The sequence below is a fragment of the Rattus norvegicus genome, chromosome 18 (assembly GCF_036323735.1).
Source record: "Rattus norvegicus strain BN/NHsdMcwi chromosome 18, GRCr8, whole genome shotgun sequence".
NCBI classification, from domain to species: domain Eukaryota; kingdom Metazoa; phylum Chordata; class Mammalia; order Rodentia; family Muridae; genus Rattus; species Rattus norvegicus.
This window is the reverse complement of record NC_086036.1, coordinates 54,504,454-54,521,692: the sequence shown is the minus strand read 5'-3', so window position 1 is coordinate 54,521,692 and position 17,239 is coordinate 54,504,454.

Genomic DNA, 17,239 nt, shown 5'->3' with positions numbered 1-17,239 from the left:
TTTGTTTGTTTTTTGTTGTTGTTTTCTTCTTTGTTTTGGGGGCGAGGGTGTTGCAACCAAACTCAACTCCTGAAGATTGCAGAAATTCAGTTATTTTTGGTAAAAAGAGATGGTTTTGTTAAAAACCTCTCTTAGTGACGAGTGTTCATGCACGCAGGTGAGTCTGCAAAATAAGTTCCCATTAGATCTAGCTTCTTTCATTCGTTTTGCTACATGGATGATGGGAAGAAGTAAATTTCTAAGACTTGGTAGAGCTTGGCAGACTGAATGTTTGTGTGGAGATCAAGGTGCTAAGAAAACCAACTGCAGTGCACTGCTTCTTCATTTGGTTGAATTAGGAGACACTCTGATAGTAGGGAAGGCTTTGTTCACTCTCTGTAGCTCAGTAAGCATTGGCTGCCCCTTTCTTCCTCTGTGATCTGTGTGACTTTGCTTTAAGTTAGAATAATCGGGCTGCCTCTGGAGTGTTCATTAAGTATCTGCAGAAATGACTGGCTGGCAAATGGGTGAACTCACCTTGAAAGATTCCTAGAGTAAAGTGGCACCATCCAGTCTACTGGGAGACCAGGTAGAAAACGCAAGAAGAGGAAGAGAAGTCTGAGCCTGTCCTTCCCGAAGCCAGGCTGCCTTTTCCAATCCTTCTGACTCAAAATAATTCAAGTTTCTTTACCTTTACACTCCATAACTCGTACTAAGGCATGAGTACCTCCTTCTAGAGTTGTCAGCCCAGAATTAAGAATTATATCAACAATTTCCTTGAAGCCTGGACTGACCCAGGTTACTGCGATTGCTGGTTCTCCAGTTCTTAGGTGTCCGGCCTATCTCGGCACTTCTCCATAAAGAGGTATACAGCCACCAAACCCAGACAATATTGCAAAGCCAAGATGTGCATGATAACAGGAACCTGATATATCTGTCTCCTGAGAGGCTCTGCCAGAGCCTGACAAATGTAGAGGTGGATGCTCACAGCCAACCATTGAACTGAGAATGGGGTCTACAATGGAGGACTTAGAGAAAAAGGACTGAAGGAGTTGAAGGGGTTTTCAACACCATAGGAAGAACAACAATATCAACCAACCAGACCCCTCAGAGCTCCCAGGGCCTAAACCACCATCCCAAGAGTACACAGAGAGGGACCTATGGCTCCAGCCACATATGTAGCAGAGGATGGCCTTGTCAGGCATCAATGGGAGGACAGGCCCTGGGTCATGTCAAGGCTTGATGTCCCAGTATAGGGGAATGTCAGAGTGGGGAGGTGTGACATAGTGGGCGGGTGGGGAGGTAGTGGGTTTCTGGAGGGGAAATTGGGAAAGGGGACAACATTTGAAATGTAAATTAAAAATATGTAATAAAAGAAAAAAAAGATGTGAGCCAATTCCCATAACAACTACTACCCTACGCCCCTATGTATCCTCTCAGTTCTGTCTCCCTGGAAAGCATGTAGTGAAATAAAGTAATACTCCTTTCTATTGCTTGAGGATAATCCTAGATATATCATGAAGTTATGATGAATATTTTACTGGGCCTCCTCAACGTGTACATTAACGTATCAGACAAGATTCGGCTCTTGATGAGTAATTTTGACCCCAGACTCACTCTTCCGTAATCAGGTGTTCCATTTCTACCAGGACCAACTAACATACACCGTGGTTGCTTCTCAAAGGAGGTTAAAATCTCACTGCAGAGGGTGTGACTTTTTTTTTTTTTTTTTACGGAACCTCCTGAGATTTTGTTGTCGTTCTCACAGGAAAGCGTGGCACAAACTATACATGGACTCTTCCCATCACAGATTTCTGCAACCCACTGGGGTTGACAGAACATCCTTGAGTCCATTCATGGTCAGTGTTTTCACTGCCCGTTCTACTAGGTGGAACAGACAAGTGAGAGATCTCCCTCTTTGTGGTAGATGCTGCAGGATTCTATTTAGCTTTCACTTTATTGAAAGAATGTTCTAGCATGTGCCTATTAAAGACTATTATATCCTTAAGCCTCCCCTCTCGGTCTCCCCTCCTCCTCTATCCATCTCCCTTTTCCATCCTCTACCCACACCTTATGGGATGCACAGATGAGGATCACAGATACTTCTCCTGCAGTCTTCACTATGACAGCATCACTGTGATACCTCAGGCCGATGTTCAGCAGGATACCTGACAATCAAAATCTCCATGTGCTATATTCAGCTTGCCCAGAGTTTACTCTGGCTGGGTCCTCTTTGGAAGGCAACCGAGGGGTGGAGCATCAGTGGCAGCAAGACTTGGCTTTGTGAATGGAGAGGCTGATTAGTATTAATACTATGGACTTTCCTTGATTCTTCATTATTCTTGGGCAAGAAGCCTATGGCTTCAGAGGAATTATCACCTGTTCCATAACAGCAGGGGGTGAGGGGGATTAGGTAAAGGATTTATTGCTAGCCCTCCCTTCTCTGGCCAGGCAGCCGGAAGCTTCTAACTGGCTAGGCTAGTTAACTCTTTGTGAACCAAGGAAGAAGGAAAGGAAAAGAACTAAAACCCTTTACACAGATAAATATGCACATAAACATATTGTGATGGTTTGTCTATGCTTAGCCTAGGAGTGGCACTATTAAAAGGTGTGGCATTGTTGGAGGAGGTGTGTCATTGTGGGTGTGGGCTTTAAGACCCTCGTCCTAGCTGCCTGGAAGTCAGTCTTCCATTAGTGGCCTTCAGATGAAGATACAGACCTCTCATCTCTGCCTGCACTGTGCCTGCCTAGATGCTGCCATGTTCCCACCTTGATGATAATGAACTGAATCTCTGAACCTGTGAGCCAGCCTCAATTAAATGTTGTCCTTATGAGAGTTGCCTTGGTTATGGTGTCTGTTCATAACAATAAAACATTAACTAAGTAAGACACATGTACATTCATACACCCACACTTTGGCCTGTCCCAGCCATCTGTCTTAATCAGCTTCACAAGTGTTCATGCATGCTCATATACAAACACATATATTTACATATGTACATATAAACAAATAGATATATGTATTTGGATGGATGGATGGATGGATGAATTGGGCAGAGCTCCACAAGCCAAACCATCATCGTAATTTCTTTGCTCTAGTCTTTTTATAGACAAAAGGTCTTAGAAAGTTACTTCATACACAAAATGGGAGCTACACAAGAATGTTGATATTAAGCTTCATTCTCTATCCTTCTTATAAGTTCAAAGCAACAGTTTCACATGGCCCTGTCTTATCATAGTGCACACCTGTGGCTTCATCCTTGGACCTGAATATTTTTCTTTGAACACAGATTTGTCCGAAGCCTATTTCTCCTTTTAATGCAATATGAAAGTGCATTGCATTTCTTATTATGTAGCCTTTACTTATTATGAGGATTCATTATATTCATTCTATCCTCAATTTTATTACATTTCTTAAAACTTCCCAAGATTATTTGAATCAATTCAATAACTCTATGAAATCATTAATTCATCCAAACAGCATTAATATATGAAAGTTCATCTTTATGTTGATCAGTAGGAATTCTGTCAGTAAGGATGGGCTGATGCCAGAAATCCTGAGACTATGTAACAGTGACAAGAAAGAATATACCGGCCGCAAGAAGCAATCCTGAGGTGAAGTCTCTTAGGACTTGCCTCTCAAAGCTCACCCATCTTAGTCTGTGCAAAAAGGTGGGCCACCTCCAGGAATGCCACCTGAGAGCCTTAGCCCTTCCTAAATGGCTCCTAACATTGTGCCAGACAGAGGGAGAGCCAATACAGCTATAGGATTAAACATAGATTATTCCATGTGCATATGAGGCATTTGCATCTTTTCCAATTTAGATGAGAAGAGCATAAATCAGTAGCCATATGCTGTGTGTCTAACAACGTTAATCTGGTTTAGCAGAGCTACTTCATCTGCTATGACAGTGACTGCCACTTCTGAAGAATTCCTGTATCCACATCCCATGGTCTAGTTACCACTTTCAGGAACCAGATTTGCAGATTAAATGGAGATCTCCTGGTGATTATTCTACCTGTACCTTGCAGATTCTTAAGGGAGGAACTGATTTATGGGCAAACAAAACTATGTGACATTTTCTTTATGATATAGGTATTGATATAGTTGTGATCCTCCCATTTGCTTTATCTACCACAATGTCTCTTGCTTGTACGAAGATCCGAAGATCCGTTTGGGCAGTGTATAAGCCATCAAGCATGCTAATGACAATTTTGCATTAGGTTCACATAGGTAGTAACCAGACGTCTTTGCATTTGGTGAGCCTATTGTAATTCACACCCGATCTACTCTTTTCCTGGGTGCCGGGCTATCTTTCAAACAAGAAAGCCACATTGCCTTAAATCTTCTTGACGACATCAGTGTCAACTCAGATTCTGATTACAATGGTTGCCAAACATTCGAGTATCCCCTCGGTCTTCTCCCCTCCCCCGCCCCCACACAGCTGTATGAGTACATAGAAGCTCCCTTGGGAAAGGAGTGAGGATTCATTACTGCAAAAAGTTGCTGTAGTCTAAACACGATCCTCCCTCCTGGAGACTAAATCACCTCTTAATGACAATGGAATGTGCAAACTGGATCGAGTCTGGAAACTAAAGGAGAAATTGTGACTAGGATTGAAGCTGCTCTAAGTTTTCCAGCTCTGGTTCCTTTTGCTGTGATGTACCCACATCCCCTTTACTGCCCGCTTGTCTGTTTTGCAGTAGGGAATCTGAGTCCTATTATCTATCTCTGTAACTGTGCACTGGACTCCATTGGGTACCACTTTCACCTTGTTGATCATTGCTATACCCTTTGCTCTTAGGGCTGGGCCTCACTCACTGGCCTTTGTTTTCATGGTGTGGTTTCCAGTGCTATTGGTGACTCAAATTACTAAAATGCTCTTTAGGCTGTCTACAGAGGAGAGCCAATGTTGAACTTGCCAGTGGTGTTGATACCATGCATTTTTGTGTTTTTCCCACAGGTCTTAATCTCTTTTGAGCTACTGTCATAGACTATGGTCATCCATTTATAGAACAGATTATTTTTTCTATTATATTTTAGAGAATTGGGGTTCCAAACCAAAGCACCAGTTTTGATGTCTAATTAGTGTCTGCTTTCTACCACCCAGATGACGCCATGGACACCGTCAGCTCTGGGCAACCAAAAAGAGCCACTAAGTGGTGGGCTTTGAGGTCTTGGAAGCTCAAGCCAATTTTTTTCCCTGCTGCCAGCTGAGCGGTGGCACACACCTTTAATCCCAGTACTTGGGAGTCAGGCAGATAATTCTCTGAGTTCAAAGCCAATATGAGCTACAGAACTAGTTTTAGTATAGCCAAGGCTATATATACAGAGAAACCCTGTCTCGAAAACCAAACCAAACCAAAAAATCGTACTTTGGTATTAGGCTGCAAACTCTTCCCAAAGTCACCCTGGCAATTTACTTTAAATTTAAGATGAATAATGTTTGTTTCTTTGTTTATCTTCTTATTCTTAGCATACATTTTTAATGAGAAGGTAACATTTTCACAAAACAGAGGGTGGTAAATTCTTTGTGTTTTCTTTATTGGTTATCACGTCTTTGTGGGTCTATGCACTTTGAATTTCAATCTGGACAGACATAGTCTTGATGTTACAGATGCTAATATTCCTTTGAAAGCGTATTTCCCAACTCCCTTTCTTCATCTGTGTTTTTAAGTAGAGTGGCCTATTTCCCTGTGACCTTGTTGTCTTCTGTGACTTATAGGTACCATACCCAATGTGGTACTGAAAGAATTCTTTTTATTTTCTGAGGCGTTTTTTTTTTCTTTTTTCTTTTTTTTTCGGAGCTGGGGACCGAACCCAGGGCCTTGAGCTTGCTAGGCAAGCGCTCTACCACCGAGCTAAATCCCCAACCCCCTGAGGCGTTTTTAATAAACGAAGCATTAGCTGGCTTTTTTCCCCCTGTTAGATTGCTATGGGGACTATTTGAAATAGATCTTAAATAAATTCAGTGTTGGTATGTATAAACAGGATTTCTAATTCTCGGTTAATATTGGTAAGCTATTTTTCTTTTAAAAGTTCCATATACTCCAGGAGTGGTAGAGCACGACTTTGGGACCAACACTGGAGAGGCAGAGGCCGGCAGATTTTTGTGAGTTAGGGGTCAACCTGTTCTACATACTGAGTTCTAGGCTTGTGAGAGGTACACAGTGAGACCCTATCTCAAGCAAAACAAAACCAAAAGAAATTAACTAAAGTTCTATGTTTTTGTTTGAATGTTCATTCTTCTGAAAGTGTGACATTGAACTCCTTCGGTTTATGTGCACTTATGACTTGTGTGCAGTTCAATTATCCGGGATTTGTTTTTCACAGGGATCCATTCCGGTCATCATTTGCCAGTTTTGCTTTCTCAGAGCTTCTTTTCAGTAAGCTCAAAACTCATTGAATAACTCAAAAACGCAACACCAATTCTTTTCCCCCCTTGGGGATGCCGTTAAACTGCGTTGTGTCTGTGACTGTAACATTCTTTAAAATCGTGAAGCATAAACACCCAGATGTTCTCTTGTGGTTGCAACTACTCTCACAGCTGCTTGTATACTGGCTAATAAGATGATGAGGTCACGGGATCTGCTGCTGTCACCTCCTTTTTAAGAGCACAGCGCTTCTAAGTCACATGCATGGCACTGAAGAAGGAGAGAAAGTATTTTTAACAAATTATTGCAGAGAACTTGCAAGGAATTATGCTGGCCCCATCCTAAACCATGCCTCTGTGTCTGGAAAGACTATAAAACTACCACTTTCTGTTTGAAGACTCAGTCCCATGAAATGTTCTAGTCTTTGTCTGGTACTGGAGAGCAAGATTTGGCAGGGTTTTACACCACACCAGGTATCTAATTTGTCAATTCTTTGGACTACCCAGGCCTTCTGGCACACAGCAACATGCAGCAGTTAGGGAAGGAATGCTTACATCCTTCAAGGACCACACCACCATCCTTTAATCTGGGGGTTGACGTGTTCAACAGATATTCAATACATGGACCCTATAGGTGGCACATGTCTGCTGTGATCTAACATTGTATCTACCTATGACTTGGAACCTGTGTTCCCAGAATGCAAGGCCCTGGGGCCAGGGTGGTGTTGGAAGCAGAGGTTGGTAGCCATGATAACGGTATGGGGGCATGAAAACACCAATTCTTAAGTATTTAAGTTCTACTTTTAATTATAAGTTTATGTTTAATTAACAAGTTATTCTGTGTACTTCTGGGTTTCCAAATGAACCTTATACATTTTATACTATGGAAGATGAAATCTAGTTATCAAAGCCTAGGCCGCTTCATATGCATTCTTTTGTCATGAGAGCAATGGAAACCAAATGGTCTTTTAGCAATTTTGAAGCATACGAGTAGTGTTTTTAGCTACCTCACTGTGCACGGTGCCGCTAGACAGCATCCCCTTTATTGAACTGAAGGATGGTGTTATTTGGCCCACTTCCCTCTCACACAGCTTTTAGTGACCACCATTCTGCTGCTTGAGCTTTTTTTTAATCCCTGATGTGAGCGAAATCTTTAGATATCTATCTTTTGCTGTTGTCCCTGGTTTATTTCACACACTGTGATGTTTACTCAGGTAGCAAACAATAGAATCTTCCTCCTCTTCAAGACAGAGAAACCTTGTGATCTGTCGAGACACGTCACTTTAATCCATTTATTTGAGCACCCGCCTTGAGTGTCTCTTCATAGTTGTGATATACAACATGTAGCACTGAGGTTTGATATCTATTCATCATACTGGTTGCATTACTTCTGATATACAATAAGGTAGGATTGATGTAGGGTTCCAAAGTAGGATTTGGAATTCTGTTTTCAGTATTTTAAGGAACAGCCAAACTGTCTTCTATGTGCTGTAAGGTTTATTCCCATTCACACTACACGCACATTCTCTGTTTTCACACCTTGCCTGGAACAATATGTAATTTTGTTTGGGGGTTATTTTTATTGTTGCTGCTGTTGTTGTTGTGTTATGGTCACGTGAGACAGTCTCACTATGTAAGCCCTGCTGGTCTGTTACATGTACCGGAGGATGACCTTGAATTCCTGGCAATTCTTCTGCCTCGGTTTCTAGACTTGAGTATTGCAGGTTACAGAAATGCACCATTAGCTCCAATTTACCTTGTCTTTTGTTAATAGTCATTATAACAACTTTTGAGGTGATCTCTTGTCAGGACGTTATTATGCATTTCCCTGGTTAGCAGTGATGAACATTTGTATTATCCACAGACCATGTGTCTGCCTTCTTTTGAAAGCTATTTTCTGAAATAGTTGTTCCCTTATAATTGGGTTGCTTGCTTTTTAGCTAGTAAGTTGAGTTCTTTGTGCGTTTTGGATATTAGCATCTTCAATCTATATGGAATGAATTGACTTTTTTATTGGGTGTTTATTGTTGTTTATCTTTGCTGAAATGAATTGATAATAAGCATGTAGGTTTGCTTTGAGCTTTGCTGCACTGGCCGTGTATCCATTTTTAGTTCCGTATCATTCTGCTTTATAAATATTGTAGCTCTGTAATAGACATGCGAGTTTAATAATAGATTGTTATACCTTCAAGGCTAATTGGCTATTGGGATGAATTGAACCACTTCCATACTTTCTCAATAAGCCCAGCATGTGGTGGTAATCTTAGGAAATTACCTACCAGCACAGATAGAAATGATTTGGGTAGTTCTTTGGTTTGTTAAATTATGAGACCCTAAAATGAGAGAGATTGAATTATGGAAGGATAAATTGCCCCTACCAGTCATTTTTGTTGTTTTCAGAGTCCTCTCTGAAAGCTGTTTCCTCCTGTTTAAGCTATTCCTTCCTATAGAAGGCGTATACTCTTTGTAAAAGACACTGCTACATTTCCAAACGTATATTTCACTAAAGATTAGCGTTTCTGTTATCTCCCAAACTCTAGCAGGACTCTGGAAAGTTGTAATCACCTCACCTCCCCAGATTTTTCATAGGTCGAAAGGGCTCCATCATTAACTTTTGATGGTTTCAACCTGGTAAGCATTGTGTGTATTTTCTGCTGGCATGGTTATCTAACCAAAGATGTTCTAATTCTCACATCTCCCAAGTGTTATTTTCATTGAGTGTATGTTCACAATGCAGACTTCACAAGAACAGGAGATGGAAAAAGCTCGGTTTGCTTAAAGTCTCCTTGTTTGAAAAAGCAGTTGGTAGAATTTATGAAATGTCTCAAGCAGGAGGAAACAAGAAAAAAAAAAAAACAAGTCAAGCACATGCCTCACCTGCTGAAATGTCCTGGCTGTACTTTCTTCCCCTCCCTCTCCAGCTCTAGATTTCTATTTCAGATTTTAAAACTCCACCAACTACCCCTGCTGACTCTTAGAGCCATAGAATGGGTAGTTTCTTTCTGGAACATGAAAATGTTAAGGAAGAGAAAGTGTTAAGGATGCCATTGATCAGATATATAGATCATTTAAGGAGCCCGGTTTGGAACAGACCCTTGCACTTGCACTTGCACTTGCACTTGCACTTGCACTTGCACTTGCACTTGCACTTGCACTTGCACTTGGAACAATCATTGTGAAAATGTATACTGAGTCTCTTATGTCCATAACTGTGGTCAGATGTCAAAGTCTGTGTTTTGCTCACATCCCATTTATTCCCATGTAGGAAAGATGTTGTTTAAAAGCCCTTCAGTTTACATTTCTAAATGACTTCGGTATTTTAAAGCCTAGTTACATAACTGGCTCTCAATCCATGAAGCACTGTTCCTTAGTTCAGGCAGCATTGTCTGGTCTCCATAGAAAGATGGCTTTATACCAATATCTAACTGTCTTTCAACTTTTCCGATACATCTGAGTGGGCTCTTGTTATTGTCCTTTGGTATTTCCTTTCTTTTTCTTACTTCTTCACATCCTGTTTTTTATCTCCCGAGTCCACAATTAAAATATACATAATTTAGTGACTATATTTTTGAATAAGTAGCTGTACCTGGTAATTGAAAACATGAGACAAACAAAACCAACAGAAACTACTTTATTCAACTATTGGTTAAATTGGTGTGTGTGTGTGTGTGTGTGTGTGTATGCACATGTGTGTGTAATATGTGCATTTGTGTGTGTGTGTGTGTGCACATTGCATTTTTCACTCATAGTGTATCTGGGATATGTAACATCACAACTGAACAATCCAACTTTTAATATCATCTCCCTTAGAAATTACTGTATGAAATGGAATTGGGGCTGCAGAAATGGCTCAGTGCTTAACAGTATTTGCTACTTGTGCAAAGGACCCAGGTTCATACCCAGCACCTATTTCAGGAGCTCACATCTATTTGTAACTCTAGCTACAAGGATTCTGACACCTTCTCACCACCACTGGTACTTACACACACATGAGTATACACACACACACACACACACACACACACACACAAACACATGCACACACACATAAAATATGGTAAATAATTTTTTTAAAAAAGGACAACTTAACAAAAATGTTTTAAACTGGCAAATTTATTTTCTACATCACAAAGTTCATGCCTTTGGAAAATAAAATTAAAACCTAAATTTTGTCATTTCTGGCTGTTCAAATCATACAACTGCTCCACCTTTGCCAAAATGTTCCTTTACAAGAAACAAACCCATAAAGCATGGGGTTGCTGACAATAGCAAGGCTGTCTGCAGAAGTTAGCATGTTTTCAGCTTTATCATACGGCTCCCAGTGTCAGTGCCTAATAGCAAAAGAATCTGGCCTTTCCCAGAAAGCTCAAAGTTTGTTTGTCAAGCTGTGGCTAAGGAAGAAAATGGCAGCCTGAAGTCAGCAAGCCTCGTGACTACTCTTTAAACATCGTCATAGCACTGTTGTTTTCCAGAGTCTAGAATGGTCATAGTCATTTATGTATTTACATATGTGTGTGTGTTCTGTCTTTTCCAACTAAAGTGTAGATTCATTCTGTGGAAGGATTCTGTCTTATTCAATGTATACCAATACCTGGTCTGAGGTCAGTATTTGATGACTGAACAAGACAATATCATACCATTAAAAAAATGAAGAACACACATGGTATGCATTCACTGATAAGTGGATATTGACCCAAAAGCTGAGAATACCCAAGATAAAATTCACAAACCATATGAAGCTCAAGAAGAAGGAAGATCAAAATGTGGATTCTTCAGTCCTTCTTAGAAGGGAGAACAAAATACTCACGGGAGGAGATACAGGGACAAAGAGTGGAACAGGGACTGAAGGAAAGGTCATGTAGAGACTGCCCCATCTGGGGATCCATCCCATATGTAGCCACCAAACCCACTCACTATTACTGATGCCAAGAAGTGTTTGCTGACAGGAGCCTGATATAGCTGTCCCCCAAAAGGCTCTGCCAGAGCCTTACTGATACAGATGTGTATGCAGCCAAACATCGGACTGAGTGAGGGGAACCCAATGGAAGAGTTAGAGAAAGGACTGAAGGGGTTTGCAACCCCATAGGAAGAACAACAATATCAACCAACCAGACCCCTCAGAGCTCCAAGGGACTAAACCACCAACCAAAGAGTACACATGGAGGGACCCATGGCTCCAGCCACATATGTAGCAGAAAATGGCATTGTCTGGCATCAAGGGGAGGAGAGGCCCTTGGTCCTGTGAAGGCTTGTTTCCCCAGTGTAGGGGAATGCCAGGGTGTTGAGGTGGGAGTGGGAGCAACTTTATAGAAGCAGAGGGAGGGGGAAGGGGGATGGGAGAAGGGGGAAAGGGAATAACATTTGAGATGTAAATACATGAAATACCCAATTTTAAAAAAAGGAAAACTGCGTGCTTACATTGAGTCATGGCACTCTTTTACCCAGAAGAGGAAGAAAGAGTGTGAGAGCCAGAGGGGATAGAGAACACCCAGAGAACAAAGTCTTCTAATTCAACCTCCTCAAAGCTCATATGAACTCACAGAGACGGTGGCATGCACAGGGCCTATGTGGCTCTGCTAAAGCCTGTGCATTATGGCTTCCAGTTGAGGGTTTTTATGGGATTCCTGAGTATGTGAGTGAGCAGGCCTCTCATGCCTAAGTACATGAGTGATTCTTGGGCTTCTCCTGGGCTCTTTGCCTTCTGTTTGTTTTGTCCAATTCTGATATGCTGCATCTTGTTTCCAATTACTGTGTTTATTATTCCTCAGAAGCCTGTTGGTTTTCTAATGAGAGGTAGAGAGGGAGTGGATCCAGTTGGGAGGGGAAGGGAGGAGAAACTGGGAGGATCAGAGGGAGTTCGGCAACTGTAATCAAGATATGAGAAAACATGTATTTTTCAACAAAGGAGAAAATAATCAAAAAATGAATAGAAGTGAGGCACGACACCATTCACTGAATGCCTGCCTTTGCACACATTAACCCTGATGGCAGATATGCCAGTGCATGCTGAGATAACCTGCAAACCCACAGTGACCCTTTGTCCCTAAAGTTCACATTGCTGACTCGCAACTGACTTTATTAATATGAACATGCACAAGTTAATGATCAAATCACGAAACACGGCTTTAATGCTATAGGATTAAAAACATAAACCTTAGGATTGAGGATGCTATTTGAATCTATCACTGTAACCCCAATCTCTGGAGTTACTGCGAATATCAATAACCTAACAGGTCTCTGAAGTATAAGGTACAATATCAAATAATGAACCTGTTTGTGATTTTCTTCATTAGCCAGAAGCCATTGAATTCACTGCTGTAACAAATAAGAAAAAAGGCCTCCAATAACCAAAGAAGGTGTTGAATGAATATATGCATGTTACTTGTAAGTTCTTCACTCCACAGAAAGAAAAATGATCCTGCTAAACTGTGATTATATGTTCTCATTGCTCATAGACGCAGATCTTTGCTTTAATCTTTATGAAGGTATATTTGACCTACTTGGTGGGGACATTATGGACATGGGGGGGGGGCCTTGTTGGCTGCTATGGTCCTTTAACAGCCTATGCCATATTTAGCAGAATATGTTGGGTTTGGGGATTAGTTCTAATGCTTTGTCTTAATTGGTTCCAAAAAGCTGCACTTCCAGACATAAAGGACCCCTGCCCCCAGCTGATTTTGATTGGTAATAAAGAAATCCTGCTGAGGACTGGGCAGAGAGACAGAGGCAGGACTTTTAGATTGCATGGGCAAGGGACAGAGGAAGGGGAAAAAGAGAACCACCATGACTCGAGGCAGAGGGATCAGATTTAAGAGCTGCTAGAGAGAAATCATCCAGCGGCCCCCACAGGGCTGGGGGAGCTGCCTAAAATTTAACAGGATGACAAAGATAAAATATAGATTTAGAAGGTGTTAAGCCAGGAATACCCGAGGGAAATGTGTGTCAGCCACGGGGAGGTTTAGAAGTGCCCAACCATTGAACTGGTCAAGGCATATCATAATTAGCTGGCATGTATGTGTCTTCCATTCATGAATCCAGAGCTCTTGAGCAGGCAGCACTCAAGAGACCTGCTGCCGGGAGCCAAAGCAGACTAACTAATCGACCGCTACAAGAATATGTTTGCATGCTCTGAAGTGGTGAGCATTTGAGGTTGGCTGCCTCTGTTAACAGCCTCACTGGCGTTTGTGTTTTGCCACAGACAACCTCTATGAGGGGTGTAATGAGATCGACAGCACACAGGACAAGCTCAAGGATAAGCTGGGAGAAGAAAATGGAGAGAGCTCTTTTCTTTCTTTTCTGGGTTTCAAGATAGGGTTTAATCTATTTAGACCTGGATGTCCTGGAACTCAATTTGTAAATCAGCCTGGGCTCCAACTCAGAGAGCTGCTTGCCTTTGCTTCCTGAGCGCTGGGATTAAAGGCTTGTGCTATCACGCCCATCGAGAACTTACTTCTTTATTGGCATGATTTTAAAACCAAACGTTTAAAAGCTCACGAATATTCTGCATTTGTTTTTATCTTGGTTCTTCCTGTTTCTACACAAATAGTTGCAATATGACTAGTCGATCGGTAAGAACTGACTGTGTTAAGGAAATACTAAGCAGAAGCACAAGATTCCTTCTTGCTTTATGATACCCAGATCACTAAGGTTTGTAGGGATTTTGCAATTGCTGGTTTCTCCTGTTGTGCTAAAACTTCTAGAGTGCATGTAATGAAATATCTTGCCAGTGACTCTGAAACAAGTACTTTGAAGTACTTTTGATCTTACAGCAACTTGCTGACAGATCCCTCTGCTGTTCTCCAATGATATCTCCTTGACCACCATGAAAGGGACTCTGTTGGGTTTTTTCCCCTGTTAGATGACGTCAATGAAAGTCAGTTTTTCCAGGATGGTGAAGAGCCCTGGATAGAATGGTGGCAGTTTTCAATTTCTGGTCATCCATAACCCTTAACAGTCATTTTTTTCATGTATTTATTCCTACATTCAAAATATTGAGTAGTTGTCACGAGTTAGTTTTTGCGGCAAACTCTTGAAATTTAAACTGTGAGCATGCAAGGACAGTGACAGAAGTGTAAGCATGCAAGGACAGTGACAGAAGTGTAACATGCAAACTCAGTGGCAGTGCCAATGATGAGAACAGTAGGAAGCAGTAAAGATGGGCACACAGGCAGAACACATCCCTCTGTCTAGGGGAAGGATGGTTCTGTGGGGGTTTGATTCATAACATAAAAGATAAGCAAAACCACTCCACATGAAGACAATGGCTGACAGCTCAGAGGTCTCAGAGGCCTAGATTCCTCCAGCCCCTGAAAGTTCTAGGCATAATAGCTTGAGTGTCATGGCCATCTGGCAGAGTAAAGACAGTTGATGGATTGAATTTCATATATTGCGCAGGCTCGTTGATGAAAAGAAGCCCAATTAAATATCGAATGATAGGAACTTATAACTAAAGAAGTTATGGTGGAGACAATGGTAATACTCCAAACTCACAAACGCCTAATGACTTCAGCACATTCAACTCTTATATTCAGGTAATGTGCTGTGTAGTTTTTTGTGGACTTGAGACAGATGAGAGTCACCTTGGAAGAGGAAACTGCAGTTGAAGAATTGTCTCTGTCAGATTGCTCTGTGGGCTTGCCTGTACGGCATATTCTTGATTGATGATTGATCTGGGTAGGGCTCCGATGAACCACGACCTAAAGAACATACAAGGGCTAGACCTAGTCCCCCTCCAACCTCACCCCACATGCATGTAGCAGATGTGCAGCTTGGTCTTCATGTAGGTAGCCCCACAACTGGAACGAGAGGTGGAACTTAACCTGAATGTTTCCTGTCTGTGAATCCCGATCCCCTAATTGGACTGTATGTCTGGCCTCAGTGGGAGTGGATGTACCTAGGATGGCGATGCTCCTTCTCAGAGGTGAAGAGGAGGAGGGGGGAGGGGCCTGTGAGGGGAGGACTCAGAGGAGAGGGGGAGCTGCAATAGGGATAGAGAGTGAATAAATAACTTAATGGGAAATACTTAAACAAAATAAACAAACAAGAACATAAAAGAAAAAAGATGGGAAGGAAGGAGAGAAGGAAGGAAGGAGAGAAAGAAGGAAGGACAGAAGGAAGGAAGGAACGAATGAATGAACAAAGGAAGCCATGAGGACCAAGCCTGTGAGTAGCTTTCTTCAGCTGCTTTCATCCTCCCCTGGCATCCTGCAGGTAGAGATTGTAACTGGGTTTTTTTTTTTTTTATTTTTTTTTTATTATCTTGAGTATTTCTTATATACATTTCAAGTGTTATTCCCTTTCCCGGTTTCCGGACAGACATCACCCTCCCCCCTCCCCTTCCTTGTGGGTGTTCCCCTCCCAACCCTCCCCCCATTGCCACCCTCCCCGCATAGTCTAGTTCACTGGGGGTTCAGTCTTAGCAGGACCCAGGGCTTCCCCTTCCACTGGTGCTCTTACTAGGATATTCATTGCTACCTATGGGGACAGAGTCCAGAGTCAGTCCATGTATAGTCTTTAGGTAGTGGCTTAGTCCCTGGAAGCTCTGGTTGCTTGACATTGTTGTACTTTTGGGGTCTCGAGCACCTTCAAGCTCTTCCAGTTCTTTCTCTGATTCCTTCAACGGGGGACCTATTCTCGTAACTGGGGGGGTTTAATGTGACTTAAACCCATCAATTTCTAAGTTGCCTTTAGTTGTTTGTTTATCCCAACAACAGAAAACCAAACTAATACAGGAAATAGATACTGAAATCTTTGGGTGAACTAAGAAAAAAATAATGGGATTTTCAGTGGCTTGAGAAGTGTATGAGGGTGAAATTTATAAGAATCACAGAAAGAGAGGGGCAAAGTAACCACAAAGGGGGGCTAACAGAGGGTTCATCCTTGGATGAATGAGCTATAGGGAAAGTAAAGTGATAACTCAAAAAAAATTGCAGAAATAACACAGTTCGCTAGCAAAAAGTCAAGGCTTAATTTAATGTCAAGTTTGAAACATGTAGATATTTAATTTTTCCAGCACATAGCTGAAGATGAGATTGTAAACGACTTCCTGGGAGTGAATTGAATTAGAGATTTTGGAGAGTTATAAATCGGTGGTCCAAGAGGCACGAAGTGCGAATGGTTGCAGCCAGGATAACTACACAATAAAAATGGAAGCAAATTCACAAGCCATTCCTGCTCCCTCATGAGATAAGAACCTAATGCTAGAACCGTAAAAGCAGTAACATTAGAAGGGAGCAAGGAGGGCGGTGCCTTGGAAATAGGATTGGAAGGCACTCTTGGAAGGTACTGAGTAGAGTGGAGAAGATGTAATAAAAGTAGATGGACTGAAGAAGCTGGGAAGAATGAGATTTTGTGCTGTGTCACCAGGAGGGGGAATGTTCATGGCATCATTTGAGAAGGCTGAGATGGGTGGGGTCTCCTGGGACTGGCCTAGAGTCTTGTTTTTCTGGAGCCGTCAGAATTCAAGTGGCAGGTCAAAGGTCCCATAAGATCCATCTGCCATGTTGTTGATCAAAATCAACCATAAACTTAGCCTAGATTCAAAGGATGGGGACCAGGATGCTGCTTCCTGATTAGAGAAGAGAGACATTGGTGTTTCCCATCCTTGGACTGTTTTTCCTGTATCTTCTTTCTGTCTTGCTACTTATTTTCTTCCAACCAGCTCTGAAATCAATATGAGTCCTACAGTGCCATTTACAGAGAGCCAAAGTATCCCATCCAAATGTTGGTCTCAGAGGTGGAGGATAATGCAGTGACAATGACTGCTAAGATAACCTTGTCTCCAGCTCCAGGATGATAAGGTAAACTCGTCTCTGTCTGCAGGATCTAGGTTAGGCTTGGGGAAAGAGCTGTTGGAACAGTGGACACAAGACGGATGAACATCTGTA